Source organism: Phascolarctos cinereus, unplaced genomic scaffold (genome assembly GCF_003287225.1).
Source record: "Phascolarctos cinereus isolate Bilbo 61053 unplaced genomic scaffold, phaCin_HiC Scaffold_2;HRSCAF=192, whole genome shotgun sequence".
NCBI classification, from domain to species: Eukaryota; Metazoa; Chordata; class Mammalia; order Diprotodontia; family Phascolarctidae; genus Phascolarctos; species Phascolarctos cinereus.
Genome location: NW_027555625.1, coordinates 239,151,922 through 239,168,326, shown reverse-complemented (window position 1 = coordinate 239,168,326; position 16,405 = coordinate 239,151,922). Strand labels below are relative to the sequence as shown.

Genomic DNA, 16,405 nt, shown 5'->3' with positions numbered 1-16,405 from the left:
ATGTTCACTAAAACTTGTTGTTTCAAAAGGTTACAAAGAGTGCTCATATTTCCTTTACTTTCAATTCCAACAGACAATGTGGTTTTTATGAATATTGTTTATTGCTGATAATCATAATCATAATTATACCAGAGTCCCATTTCACTGCCTCATTCAAAGTATGGAGGTAACCTTGGGAGTACAAACTCTGGCAAGTCTTGAGAAGCTAAGAAGTCTTTGAGTACAAACCAGGTGACAATGTTTGTATGTGTGGAGTTCAAGACCAACCTTGCTAGGTTCAGAGGAGCTCATCACTAAGAAGACTGGCCACCAGATGAGGTTTTTCCCCCCAGCAACCTGAATTGGTGGAGGGAATACCCGTACAATCACTGATCCTTGAAATTTCATAGTGAATATAATCATATACACCAAGCCATATCCATCTGCATTAAGAGTTTCAGGCCATCCCAAGTGCCTAGACTATCTTCCCTTTTCAACTCTACCTCACAGAAATCTTAGCTTCTTTCAAAGCTGAGCTCAGATGTCATCTCCTGCAAGAAGACATTCGAGATCCCCCAAAAGTACTCTCCCCTTCTTCAAATTATATTGTATTTTTTGACTACTCAAATGTTGTTACTCTCTCCCCTCCCTAACACCTCTTAGGAATGCTCCCTCCCCCACTAGAATGCAAGCTCCATAAAGGCAGACGTTTTTCATTCCTATTTTCCCCTTTTGTCTTTATATCACCAGTGCCCAGGACATGGCCTTGCCTTACTAGACATTTAATAAAGGCATACTGAATTGAGTTTAATTACTACTGTATTCATTTCTGGGAATGAAACTTGACAAAGGGGAGAATGAATGGTACCGCATCCTCTTTGCTGCTGAAGGGGTATTTCCACCCAAACTCTACTTCCTATGCCCAACAACAACAACTCGATGTGAGATCCTGAGGCTTGCTGCACATTTTAAGCCTTGATTTCCACAGGGGTTTAGAGAATATGTGATCAAGTTGTTGGAAGCACCCAGACTTTCCGTAGCCTAAGGATCAGCTACCTGCTTCATGCTGCATTAGATGATCTGAGGATTACAGATATAATAATAATAATAATAACATTCATATGGCACTTGCTATGTGCCAAGTGTTGTGTTAAGTGCTTTACAGTTATTTTTTTTATCCTGGCAACAACCCTGGGAGGTAGGTGCTTTTATTATCCCCATTTAGCGGCTGAGGAAACTGAGGCAAATAGAAGTTGTGACTTGCCCATGGTCCCACAGATAGTAAATGTTTGACACCAGATTTGAACTCAGATCTTCCTGACTCCAGGCCTAGTGCTCTATCCATTGTACCACCCTCTCAGGAAACTGAACCTCCCCAAAGCTTGAGTCCCCAAAGGTCACACAGGTAGTAGGTACCAGAGTTGGGATTTGAATTCTGGTTTTCTGACTTCAGAGCCAATCCACTTTCCTTTGTACTATGATATCTTATGTTAAACATAAAAGCTGCAAATTGTGGGGTGAGAGGGGCCTCTGTTCATCTAATCATTAATTCATGAGCACAGGGCTAGGCAAAAATAGAAAGCAATCAATGAATAGTCTCATAGTAGTCAAAGAATCATAGATCTAGTGCTGAAAGGAACCCCCAAAACCTTTTAGTCCCACCCTTTAAGTTTACAAATGAGGAAACAGAGTGCCAAGGAGATTCAGTGATTTGCCTAAAGGTCGTACACATAGTAAGTGTCAGAGGTAGGATTTGAGCCCAGGTCCTTTCACTCTAGAGCCAGTGCTTTTTCCATCAGGCCATAATTTAGGGGGAATCCCCCCCAAAATTTTATGGGAAACTATCTTTATCTGTTAATGTATTAGCACAGAGCCAGGCACATCGGCAGGCAAAAGAGGGAACAAATCGGTTATTAGGCTCACAGTGGTCACTCCTTTGGGTTAAGAGATTAAGAGCCTCAATATAAATGTTTATAAGTAAACAGGCAAGAAATAACTCATTGAGTCATTATTATCTATTTAAATTTTATCACAACTTTACTTATCAGATTGATTTGGAACACAGAGAACAGGACTCTATTCCTTAAGGTCCCAGAATAGTTTGTTTTGGACTATGTATGTGTGTGTGTGGGGGGGGAGGTTAGCAGGGGGAGTGGGGCTGGAAAAACACGTAAGGAATAGGCTGGACAGAATTGTGAAGAGACAATGCAGTGAGAGAAGAGAGGGAATAAACATTTATAGAGTGCCTACTATGTGCCAGGTAGGGGAAGCTAGGTGGCACTATAGCGCACAGAGTGCCAGGCCAGAAGTCAGGAAGACTCATCTTCCTGAGTTCAAATATGGCCACAGATACTAGCTGTTTGACCCTGGGCAAGTCACTTAGCCCTGTTTTCCTCAATTTCCTCATCTGTGACCTGGAGAAGGAAATGGCAAGCTTCTCTGATATCTTTGCCAAGAAAACCCCAAATGGGGTCAGGAAGAATCAGACATGACTGAAAATTATTGAACAAAAATGTACCAGACACTGTACTAAGCACAGCTTTGAGGTAGGTAATATTATGGTCCCTTTTTTTTTTTTTTTTACAGTTGAGGAACTGAATCAACCAGAGGTTAAGTGACTTGCCCAGAGTCATACAGTTAGTAAGTTTCTGAGCCTAGATTTGAACTCAGTTCTCCTTCACTCCAAGCCCAATGCTCTATCCACTGTGCCACCCTCTGCTTCAAGATGGGGACTGCTCAGAGAGTAGCTCTAGATAATCCACCAGAGCAGGGAGCCCACCAGCAGTTTTTACTGGGTACATGAGACAGAGGAAGGAGAGTCAAAAGAAGCACAGAGGGGAACCCAAAGACATAGAAAGTAAATTTCCCGGAGGTGCAGTTTTGCACCATCAGTCCATATTCCCCATATTCCTTTATGTTCAAAAGTGAACAAGGAAGCCACATTCAGATAAGTACACACATGTCTCAATTATTTTTGGTGGTGGAAGTCAGAAAAAGCGGAGGTAACTGAGATAACATATATACTAGATGACTCAATTTTGAAATCTCCAGGTAATTGCAGACCTTCAATCCAAACATTTGTTTTTGTCTCTTTTCTCCCTTTCTCTCCTTTTCATATGAGACTGGTAACCAGTAATAAATGGAATTATGTGAATTTCTGATCTGCCAATCCTTTCTTATTTTTTAAGCCATGGTTTGCTCAAAGGGAGGCAGCAAGGGCTTGTATTATCCACAAAAAGGGTCACCATCTCCCAAATAACTGAGAGCTAGTCGTGATCTAATAAGGTGTTCATTTAGGCCAATTCAGGCGATGTGGCAGAAAACTAAAATTTAGGGAACATGTTTTTAACATCTGCACCGCACAATACATTCTGGGAGAAACAGAAAACCACAAACCCAAACCAACTACCGAATTTTCCATGAAAGGCATTTCAAAATGGGCTGAGAAAAAGGCGACAGCCCATAAAGAATCTGCAAAAAAGAGAACACATGCCCTGGAAATGTGACTCCTTGTGCCTTTGTCCAGATCAATTGCTGCAAAGCAACAGCTGGTCTGAAGTGCATCAGGAGAAGCAAACGGCGGCAGCTGAGAGAAATGGCCTGTTGTGGATTGCAAGACCATCTCCTCAGTGACGGCCACAGAACAATGAGCTCTTTATGTCCTTCTACGCTGTTCCCAGCCCACAGCTGTTACAGAAAGCCAACAACAGTCTCCTCTCCTCTCTTGAGGATTAGTATATTTCATTAACATATTTCTTAGCTTTGAATATGTTAGCTCAAGTCTTGATTCTAAGACATATATGACTTTAAAATATTTCCGCTTCTATCAGTGTTATATAAAAATCTTATCATAAACAAGATCCCACCCTAGAATAGAATTTTGGTACAGATGGCCAAACCAATCAAACCAGCCAAAAATGACATATTCATTAAAGTAATAAGCAGCATACTCATAAAAATATTTGAAAATGTATTTCTTATTAAACTGCATATTTATTAAATATTGGAAAAATATTTAATACTAAACTGCATATTCATTAAAATATTTTATAATATTTATTAATAACTTATTTATTAAATGTCTACTTTGAGGAATAACACAGTATAGAAGAAAGAGCACTGAGTTAGGAGATGGTTTCAAGGGGGGGGGGATTACTACCTGTGTGATCTTAAGCAAATCACTTAACTTCTGTGATCCTCAGTAGCCTCACCTGTGAAATGGGGATAATATTAGCACTATCTGCCTGATGAGGTTGATTTGAGGAAAATGCTACAGGAACTAAGTTCTTATTGTTACCCACCACTATACTAAACACTACAGGGTTATGTGAAGAATGTAATCTATATAGGTGAGGAATACATAGATTAACTATCAAAAAAGAAATAGTACTGGGAGTAAACATTTGGGACAGAAGTTGCCATTATACTGGAGATGTTCAGAAGGGCCAGTTGCTGGAGAGTTCTATTTTTTAATGTTGGGATTCCATCATCTTCCTACCTGGCAAGGTACTTGTTAGTATATAATGATAGGCCAGGATTCCATTATTCCCTCAGATTGTTTTTTTTTAAATTCCTTCACAATTTTGTGTTACTAAAAAGAAGGAGAAAGTGGAGGTACTTGAGCTGCCTAATTTCAGATTTCCTCCTGCTTATATGACTTCTTCACCCAAATGCTGTTCTGGGAGTATCCTATGGTATGAAAGACTAGGTATGTTTGGAAATTCAGATTTCACTAGACTCTGACCCCTCATCCAGAAACCTTGGAAAGTTTCTCCACTGGACAGACTAAGAGGCTGGCATCAATTCCACTTGGCCCCCATGTATATAAAGAACATCCTTTTAGAGCCATCACTAGTAATTTTGGAGTCTTGAGTAAATTGTATGAAACCTGTCCTAAGTAAACTTTTAAAGATATATCAGGGGTAGCTAGGTGGCACAGTGGATAGAGAACCAGCCCTGAAGTCAGGAAGACCTGAGTTCAAATCCGACCTCAGACCAAACACTTGTCATTTAACTAGTTGTGCGACCCTGGGCAAGCCACTTAACCCCAATTACCTAATAATAATAATAATAATAATAAAGACATTCAGTGGAGGTATAAGGAAGGGAACAAGGGGAAAAGAACTGTGAGCCCCTGTGGATGCTGCAGGATGCCTTTTAAGCAAAAGTAGGACAGGAAGTGGGGGTGAGGGGCAGGGGAAGGAAGGAGTGAGCTAGGGTAGAACATGAGGTGGGAGAAGAGGAAGGAAGCATGCCATCTAGTAGCTCCTATTTTAATTCAATATTCTTACTAATTAGGTGCTAGGTTCAGATGTTTTTGCAAAAAGTGCAAATGCTGTTAGTGGCCTCTAAATGCTGTGTCCTAGAGCAAAGCTCCAGTCACCCTGCCCTAATTATGGCTTTGAATCTTATGACAACCAAAAGAAGGGAAGAGTCAACAGGTAGCCTATATTCAACCACAGATAACTGGTAGTGACCCCATATTTAAAAGATCTTGAAGTGTTTCCCAAAGTTTTTATTAATCTTTGCCCCACTTCTAGTTTGTGTGTGTGTGTGTGTGTGTGTGTTAGTGTCCCTAGTAAAACTGTAAGCTTTTTGAGGATAGGGACTACGTGTGGAGCCATGAGAGATAGAGCACCAGGATTGGAGTTAGGAAGACCTGAGTTCAAATTTGGTATCAGACACTTCCTTGCTATGTGATTCTGGGCAAACCACTTAACTCTGTTTGTCTCAGTTTCCTCATTTGTAAAATGGCAATAATAGCACCTTCTTCATAGGGCTTTTGTGAAGATTGAGTGAGATAATTGTATAGCATTTAACATAGTGCCTAGCTCTTAGTAAGTACTATATAAATGTTAGCTATTATTAGTATTTATTAAATTAATTAATTTAAATAATTAATCAATAACATTTAACAAAATATTATTAATAGTATTAATATTACTATGTAATTTTCATAAAATTGAGAACAGACAGCTAATGTTTGTCATAGTGAGGCACAACAAAATTCTTATATTGGACCAGTAAACTGGTTGGGTCTCAGAGCTTACCATATAAATTGTATTGTGGTGGTGCTTGTAATATTAAAACAATTAACTTGTCCACTAGGGGAATATTGTCCATGCATTGACCATTCCTTAATGCCCCAACCAGATTGACCAGAACCTACCATCAGCTGACTAATTAGCATTGCCCTAATCAGTATATTCAACAATGGAAGGATGAACTATGTTAACCACTGGATAAATTCTTTCAAATGTTTGTTCAAAAAAACCCCAAACAATTGGGTCCTGCTGCAGCCTTGAGGAAAACTATTTTTAAGGAAAAATCAGATCTGTAGTGGCTTAGCAAAGCTATTTAGGCAGAAATTAATGGCCTCAAATTTCTACAGACCTGAAATTGACCGATCTTCAGAGATGTATAGAGCTAAAATCAAATGACTGTGGAGAATTTTTCGGCTGAGAACCATCCAGGAGAGATTTCATTAGCCTGGACATTAGAGCAACCACATTGCAATACTACATGAAGCATATCATTCTAACACTGTATGAAGTGTGTAGGTGATTCAGTGGATAGAGAGCAGTGGGTCTGGAGTAGGGAAAACCTGAGTTCAAACCCAGCCTCAGACACTGACTAGCTGCTTGACCGTGGGCAAAGTACTTAACCACTGTCTGCCTTGGTTTCCCCAACTGTAAAATGGCAGTCATAATAGGGCCTCTCTCACAGGGTTGTTGTGAGGATCAAATGAGATAATCTTTGTAATCTGATCATGTTACCACACCCCTTACTCCCACTAAATAAATTTCTAGTGACTTCCTATTGCCTCGAGGATCAAATATAAAATGCTTTGTTTGGCATTTCATAACCTAGGCCCTTCCAATCTTTCCAGTCTTCTTACGTTTTACATCTTCCCATGTACTCTAGTATCCAGTGACACTGGCCTCCTGGCTGCCCCAGAAACAAGACACTCCATCTCTCAGCTCCAGGCATTTTCTCTGGCCGTTCTTCATAGTTGGAATGCTCTCCCCTTCCACTCCAACTACTGAAGTCCCTGGCTTCCTTTAAGTCCCAACTAAAATCCCACCTTCTACAGGAAGACTTCCCTCTTAATTCTAGTGCTTTCCCTGTGCTATCTTCCATTTATTCTGCAAATAGTTTGCTTTGTATATATTTCTTTGCTTATTGTCTCCCCCATTAGCTCCTTGAGGGCAGGAACTGTTTTTTGCCTCTTTTTTGTATCCCCAGTGCTTAGCACAGTGCCTGAAATATAGTAAGCACTTGGTAAATATTTGTTCTTTCCCCCTTTCTTTTCAGACCATGCCAAGGTGAGTTCATTCATTACTTTCAATAACAGAAACACAAATAAAAGTTAGCAATTGTATAATACTGAATCATCACTTAGTTTTTTTATTTCCCTGTTAACCACCATAGTTCAGGCCCTCATTATCTCTCATGTACAATATTATAATAGCCTCCCTAATTTGTCCTCCAGTATTTCTTCTCTCCTTTCACTCTATCCTGCCCATATTGCCAGAATAATCTCTCTAAAATAGATGAAGGAAGATTTGATTTCCTCCTCCCCAGCTCAGTTGTGGAGAGGGCTTAACCACAAATGAGGTATTAATGGGTTAACACCTTTTTTATTTCTTTATTAAGTATGAGCACCTTTCTCTAATTGAATCAGAAAGAGCAGAGATGGTTATGGTGGAATGATAATGATCAGGTTTAAAATTGGCCATACACCTGGGACTTTTAAATAGCTATGCCTTACTCTAGACCGAAGTCAGGCAGTTTGAGTCAGTCCCAATGGACAGTCTTTCATAGAATGTCACCCTGCAGGATGGTGGATGGCATGAGGGGGATTTCTCTCTCTTCCCCACCCCCATCAGCCATGGTATCTTGCATTTTGCTACTAATCCAGAAGGAGACACCACATATGAAGAGTTGGTTCAAGATAGTTTGAATCCTGGTTGAGGAAGCAGAGACAACATTTTCCAGACAGACACGGATGTAAAGAAACAGGCATTAGAGACAACTATCTTCAAAGAATATGACCCCTGGATGCATAGAAGAGAGCCAATGGGCTATGGACAAAAAAAAAAAAGAAAGAGCTAGTCCTAGCAATGATTCAAAACTGCCTCACTGTTAACTCTGTCCATAGCTTTGCTATTTAAAGCTCTTCCTGGGCTGTGACCAGTTTTGTCAGAGAAAGTAGTTAGCATTTAGTTATCACATTCACACCTCATTATGTGTGATTACAACCCACTACCTCATCAAGTGATCTGGGGAGAGAGAAAGAGAGAGAAACAAATCCTCCCTTACACTATGCACTGCTTTGACCATGGCTTTTCTATGTTAAAAACCTTAAGGGGCCCCTCATTGCCTACAGAATAAAATGCAAACTCCTTAGTTAGGCTTTCATGATCTTCTGTCTCAATCTACTGTTCTAGCCTCTCACTATTCCCTTACATTCTAGCCAAACAAACTACTCTTGATTCTTTGGCTGTGCTTTTCCCACCTTTATGTCTTTTCCCATGCTGTTCTCTCAGTCCGGAATGGCCTCCTCTCACTTCTATGGCTTGAAATCCTATGCAAAAGTTCAAGGCTCAGCTCAAATGCCACTTCCACCATAAAGCATTGTATGACCACTCTAGCCATAATTCATCTGTCTTTCCTTTGAATTTCTGTAACAATAACAATAACAGCTAGCATTTAAGATTTGCAAAGCACTTTACAAATATTATCTCATTTGATCCTGCCCACAACCTAGACCTAGGTGCTGTTATTATCCCCATTTTTACAGATGGGGAAACTAGGGCAAACAGAGGGTTAGTGACATTCCCAGTCACACAGCTATTGTTGTTCACCCTTTGTTTCCAAAGAGGACCAAAGACTTCATAAAGGTGATGTCTTGACTTGTGTGTGAATTGGGTTTAAGTAAGGCGTAGTTAGTTGCACAGTCCTCCGCCTCACTCTGTCTTCCAGAGTCATCAGAGTCCAGTGGCAAGACAAAAGTCAGGGTAACTGGCAATGGCCCAGGATGCAGTGAATGACTCTGGTGTCTTTGATGTCTGACCAAACTCTAGCTCCTGCTTCAGCCTCCTTCCTGGCTGTTGGAACAAATGGTTCTCATCTGCCCATTCTGCCCTGAGAGGGGAAGGGCAGAGGAGAAGTCTTCAGATGCTTTGAGTAGACATCTACCTATCTCAGTGAAGGGTCTGAGACCTGTCAGTTACTCTTAACCTGGTTTAAGCCCATTTGCTGAGATGGTTTTGCCGGAGTGTGGTGCTGAGCATGCAACAGCTTCTTGGAGTCACAGGTGAGAGTTGGGTGAAGGTGGAGACCAAAGGTGGATAAGCAGCCCTGAAAAGGGCTCAGCAAGCCAAGCCAGAAGTGCTAGGTCTTCTTGAACACTCCACACATCACCATATCCAACACAAAGAGGGATTATTTGGCTTGCTTTTAGTCAATGGACATTAATTGCTTTTTCTTGTCTTATTGCTATGGCTAAAATAGGTAGGATCATAGATTCCATAGCTAGAAGGGACTTTACAGATGATCCTGGATACCTGTTCATGCTACAGATAAGCTCTTATCAGAAATTTGATAAGCTCTTAAACCATGCATGCTTTTATCCAACTCATTGATATAAGTCTTAAATACTATAGGGTCATACAAAGATCCTTGGGTAACTCCACTAGAGACTAAACAATGAAGGATTACTGCTTGGGTGTTACCATTCAACTAGTTCAAAATTCATCTGATTGTATATTGTCTAGCCCATATTTCTCCATGTTTTCCACAAGAATAATGTTTTTGAGACTTCCATGCTGGACTGTAATATCCTACCAGGAATCCTTATTCTGAGGTCATTATGGCTTGAACTCTGAATCTGGAGGGTATTACCACCTGAACCTGAAACTGAGGACAAATTAAATAGAACAAAGAGAGACCCCAGGGTCCATTTCTCAGAAATGGTTTAAAAGAGGGGTGGTTATCTCCCCTCTTGGTCCAGTTCATGGCACTTGTGCAGTCGGTGAACTGTATTCTTCACAGTCTGGATGCATCAGGATCTGGGTCCAGCCTTCCAGTATTAAAGATACAGTCCATTCCATCCATACAGGCATGCTCATCCACATGGTAGAAAAGTACATGGTGCAGGGTGCCTCCATGTTAGGTAATCTGGGCATGCCCAGGGCAAGCTCTGCATATATCTGATAGCATAATTATGACTGACAGCATTTTCCACTTTTGTGAAAGAAACTAACTCAGAGGAGCAAGGGAGTGACATCCTTTGGTGACACCACATCTAGAAGTAAATTTAATGGTAACTCTATGAGGAGAGAGAAAGACTCCTTAGGCCAGCAGTAGAGTACCTCTTAGTACCTCCTGGCCCACATGTTTCCTATACATGTTCCTCAGCAACTTTGTTTCAAGTTTGAGTCCACTCTCCCCAAGAACCAAGTATATAAAGAAGGGGTCTGGTAGGTGGAGGTTGTGTAGCAATCACTTTAAGCTTGAATCAGTTTCATAAACAGTGAACTGTCATACCTGTCTACCTATTGCCCCTCTAAAATTTAGCAATGTTTAAAGTATATATGCTACATCAGGCCTGCACAACATACTGCCGAGGGCTGCTTGCCGAAGGGGTGGGATTTTGGGCAGGCTTGTTTTACATCCTCTACATTATTTGAGGGCCGCCTGAAATCCTTTCGCAGGTCACAGGTTATTCAGGCCTATGCTAAATCATCATTTCTCATTTGTCTTTCTTTCTTTAATTCTCTTATTAAGCCTTCTAATTACTCTTAGGGATCTTACAGTAGTTCCATTCTCAGTAAAAGCCTTGTTGAATGACTTAATTTCAGGAAGCCAGATTGTTCTTGCAGTTTCTTGGTCTCCTTTATAGGCTTATCATGCATGTTCTGTCTCCTATGCACACATGTACCTCCAGAACTCAGTCCTTGCCCTCTTCTTTTTTGGTGATCTCATCAGATACCACGGATATAACTTTCGTCCTAGGCATGTGACACTTAAATTTATAGGGAACCCAGGTTAGAGATGCATATTCTATGTGTAGCCTAGGTGGGGGTATCACCACTCTTTCTACTTTCTGCTAGCTCATCTTCCTTCTTCATTCTCATCCTGGATTCTAAAGTAATTAAGGAGTTTTTTTTTTAGTTTCACATTAATAACACTGCAACACCTCTCTCACTGATTAATCAGTTAACTCAGGGACCCACCCCAGTTCATTAAATGTCAGAGCTTATCTCTATAGCAAATCAACTAATTTCCTAGGCCTCAATGGCATGGGTACTGATTATATTATCTATTAACAGCATAGCAGACAGTAAAACAAAGAAAGAAGTAATCGTTTACATTGTATCAGATGTGAGATAGATCACAGCCCAAACACCTCTAACTAACAACTACTGACTTCCCAATTTGGAGCACACAACCTTAACCTTCAGTTCCCTTAGGATATCAATTAAAGTCTCTTGAATAATTCTCTTCCTGTCTCTGTACAAGATAAAGGTTAAATTCAATTCTCTCAGGAAACAAGTTCTCTTAGTTCTTTTTCTTTGACTTCTGTTTCCCCACCACAGTGAACAATCTCTCCTGTGACAGTTAAACTCTCAGTATCCGCACAGAATAGAATGGCAGTACCTGTCTAGGATTTCATTGCCTCTTAAAATACACTAATGGTATTTACGGTCTCTTTGGGAAAGGCTTTGAAGTAGGGGTTATTGCACACACATACACATACCCACAAACACATTCATATATATTGTGAAGGGTGGGGTTTTATACACACTCATATATACATAGGGGGGTGTGTGTGTATATACACATATATACACATACATACATACATATATATGTATATATATAAACACACATATACATAAATACACATATACATAAACACACATATACATAAACACACATATATAAAAACACACACACACAGAGAGCTAATAAGGGTCTGAAGCAGGATTTCAAAGTAGGTCTTCCTAATCCCAAGTCTAGACACCTAGTTTATATTATTGATATGGCTCTTTATCATATAATACCTTATGTTTTAGATATTTGTGTACATGCCATATCTCTTCTATTAACAGCTCATATTTTATGTAGGACTTAAGGCTTACAGAGCACTTTACTTATAACAACTGTATGAACAGTACTGAGTATTATGATGGCTATTTACAGATGATTAAATTGAGACTCAGAAACATTGTAACTTTCCTTATAGCCACACAGTTAGAAAGTGTCAACTTCAGAACTGGAATGCAGGCCTCCTGACTCCAAATACAACTGTTTCATTTACACCCTGCGGTCAGTCTCTCACCTATTTTATTATAAAGTAGTCTGTCTAAAATCTCCCACAGCACCTAACACAATGCCTTATATAATTGCACTCATTAACTGTTGCTAAGTGAATTAATTGATTAAATTATAAGTAGGATAATTGCTGGAAATTGCCGTATCTTTTTTAAAGTATCAGAATTCATTTATTGTATTTTAATTCTTCAGAGTTTGGTAAACCAGGAAGAGGGGCAGATAGGTGGCATGGTGGATAGAGCACTGGGCTTGGGATCAGGAAGACTCATCTTCATGAGTTCAAATCTGGCCTCAGGCACTTATTAGCTACATGACCCTAGGTAAGTCATTTAACCCTGTTTGCCTCAGTTCCTCATCTGTAAAATGAGCTGAAGAAGAAAATGGCAAACCCCTCCAGCGCCCTTGATAAGAAAACCCCAAATGGGGTCATGAAGAATAGGACATGACTGAAATGACTCAATAACAAAAAGAACAAAACAGGAAGAGACTAGATGCTGTGTTTCCACCCTCCACCTTCCTTACCCTCAAATCTTACGCTGCACTAAGGTTTTTGGGACACCCCGTATGTAGTAGTCTGGGTTACCCAGAACATCCCATTTTCTTGATCCTGCTGGATAATGGAAAGTTGACTGTATTCTGGCAATCTTGGCTCTACGTGTTGTGTATTAAAGAACAGTAAAGCAGTTTTTAAAGCACTAAAAGGAAAGTCCCCTTGTACGAGAACCATAGAAGATCACCGAAATTTAGAACCTGAAGCACTCAGCTGCTCATTTATCAAAGGGAGGAAACTGAGGCCCAGAGAGAAGAAGTGACTCAGTCCTCATCTGCAGAGGAACATGCCGATCAAGAGCTGCTGCTCAGCAGGGGGGCCTCTTCTGTGGTGCTATTCTGTGGATGAGCAGAAATAAGACGGAGGAAAAAGGGAAAGAATTCTGTAGACCCTCTGCCTCCCCAAGCGGCAAAAGAACCAGCACAAATGTTTCAGGTCCTCAGCAGAACATTAGAAAGCTGCTTTCTGTCACTTCATTTGTTCTGAGCTATGACCTCAGGCTTCTCTTTTATTCCACTATTAATAGAATGGTAAGCACCTTTTCTTTCCCCCTTGCTTTGGTCTATTTCCTTAGTGATTGTGGGTACCCACAATGACTCTACAGAAGTGGGAGTGCTTTAGTTTTACAACTTACAAATCCAATTTTCCTCTACTTACTTGGAAAACCCAAGTCCATTGCAACTATGGAGAGAGTCCTAAAAGTAAAAATGGAGATAGGAGAATCTGGGCCCTTGGTCCCCTTGATTTTAGCCCCAGCAAGGAAGTAGATCTGTGGGACCCTTGGAGGGCTCTGATATTTCTGGTTTCATCATTAGTCCTAAAGTCTGATGATTAGGCCAGGATTTAGAGATGCCTGTGGCATGGTGAAGAAGAAAACTATTTATATAGGTAAAACTCACACCTGAAATAATTAGAGAACAATATGACATGATATAAGTGCAAAAAGAAGTACACAGACAAATGTGCTATAGGAATTCAGAGGAGAGAAAATTGGTTCGAGCTAAAGTGGTCATGGAAAACTTCAGGGAAGAACTAGATCCTAAAGCATTCTATCATTCCCCAGCATACTGAACCTCTTTCTCTCCTCTGTTTTCCTCTTCTTTCTCTCTCTCTCTCCCTCTCTCTCTCTCTCTCTCTCTCTCTCTTCTCTCTCTCTTTTTTCCCCCCAGAGTGACTTGCCCAGGCTCACACAGCTAGTAAGTGGTTGAAGCCAGATTTGAACTTAGGTCCTTCTAACTCCACCACCGGTGTTCTATCCACTGCACCACCTTGCTGCCCCTTCTCTTTCTTTTTCAAAAATCTGTTCACCTATTCTTTCTCTTCCTTTTTATTTTTCTTCTCTTTTTGTCTAAACCAAAGGTTCTCAAGCTTTTTTTGCTCATGGCTCACTATCCTTTGCCATGGTAAAGTCCTTACCATACATACCTAAACAAACCCTTGGTGATCCTGAGGAAAGGGGCTGGGAGCTAGGAAGGACCCTGGGTAGAAAGTAGAATTTAGCTGGGACTTGAAGGAAGCCAGGAGATGGAAATGAGAAGGAAAAACATTCTGCAAATGAGGGACAATGCACCCCCCAAAAAGGGGGTGGTGGTAAGAACCCCTGGACTAAATGATCTCTAAAGTTCCTCTCAACTACTTAGTTCTAATATGAGAGAGAATGGCATAGTTCTAATCAAATTCCTTTCTGACTTGAACATGAACAAGGGGAAGCTCCAATCTGTCCCAGTGGAGAGAGTTCCAACCTAGTGAACTCACAGCTCGTCTTTGGTAGTAAAGTATTTCTGACATGATATCAGTATTCAGAATTTTAGCTTTTCACAAGTTCTGTCAGTCCCAAGAACTCACCATGACTTTCAAGAAAAGATGGTGGTTTTTTTCTTACTTCCTTTAAATGACATGAGAGTATTTTGTTATTTTATATCAATTACTTTTTAAAGCTAAAACACCACAAATAGTGACCATATACACTATTAACACTTAAGGGTGCAATTCCTTTTATGTATGTTAAACATAGATCATGTTTATATGGACAGAGTAATTCCTAAGGTCCATGGAACCCTTCAAGAAATGTTCCTTCCTGATTAACGAAAAATTTACTTGTCTTCTTATCAGGGAACTGGAAACAGACTCATAGCACCAAGAGATATCAGTGGGGGCAGCTGTGTAGGGTTCTTTGATCATCTTTATTAAATTTTGCCTTCCTTTCCATGTACTTGGGAATAACTTATGTTATGTAAATATGAAGAGAGACCAGGACAGATCAAGGAACAGAAAATTGTGTTGTTTGCATTAGTTGACTTTTGCTGTTCATTTTTTTAAATTACTTTTCCAAATAATAATATATGCATAACAACAGTTTCTGAAGTATTTTTTTAAATTACTTTTCCAAATAATAAGATATGCATAACAACAGTTTCTGAAGTATTTTTTTAATCTTCTCACCATCTCCACTATCCCAACCCACATGCCCTAAAAAAGGAAGAGAAGGAGGAGGAGGAAAACCCAGAGGAACTATCACTTCTCTGGGGAATTTTGATGGGCAACCTTCTGTAGAATATTTTATGAGCTCAAGAGGGAGACTATAGAGAAGCTTATTTTTTTTTTAAACTGGATCATAGAATATGAGGGAATGACTGACTTGTCTATTAATTACACAGGACAGGATAAAAAAAATAGAATTTTAGTACTGAAAAGGACAAATGTAGAAATGGAGGCCCCAAAAGGGAAAGGAACTTTCTAAGGTCGTACTATTATCAGTGGCAAAACCAAGACTTGAACTCTTGTCTTCTGCTTCTAGTTCTGTACTCTTCTGCTCCCTCTGAACAGCCTCCCTAAGCCTTCCCAAACTAGATTCCTTCCAGTTTCTCAGTCATTTGCTTCACAGTTTTATATTTCTTTCAAACAGGTAATTCTACCACTGCCTGTTCTGATCCAGTATCATAGCTCATCACCTTATAGATTTAGAGCTAGAAGAGACCTTAGATCATCTAATTCAACTCCTTGATTTTACAGTTAAAGAAACTGAGGCCCAAGGAGAGGAAATGAATTGCCCATGATCAAACTAGTAGTTAAGTGGCAGGACCTGGATTTAAAGCAGGTTTGTCTAATTCTAAATTTGGTGTACTTTCAGCTGCATGGGGAGCTCCTTATAGACTCCTAAAGCTTGAGGCTTTTCAAAAACCTCTTATTTAAAGACTTCATTAGATGCCATCAGTCCTATAACAATAGGTACAATCAACTGTCATAACAATAGGTCATCTGTGATACTTAATGTTATCCTATTGTTATTCAAAGTAAACAATAAATAACCATAATTCACATTTATGTAGTATTTCCTGGTTTACAAAGCCTTTTCCTCTCAACTACCTTATAAGGTCATAACAGTGCCAATTTCTAGATTATTTGGGATGCATCTTACCCAAGTAAGGAAATTCATTAATTTTTCAGAGGACTAAGAATACTTATGCTATGAAGAATGCTGATAATGTATTGATTATCCCTATTCTATGCCTCTGAGAAAAGGAGGTCATTCTG

General features: G+C 39.9%; 1 protein-coding gene across 6 annotated transcripts in view; it reads right to left on the bottom strand.

The window, feature by feature from the left end:
• Window positions 1-16,405, bottom strand: part of CASS4 (Cas scaffold protein family member 4) — a 62,514-nt gene that overhangs the window by 27,614 nt on the left and 18,495 nt on the right. The gene's annotated exons all lie outside the window — the stretch shown is intronic.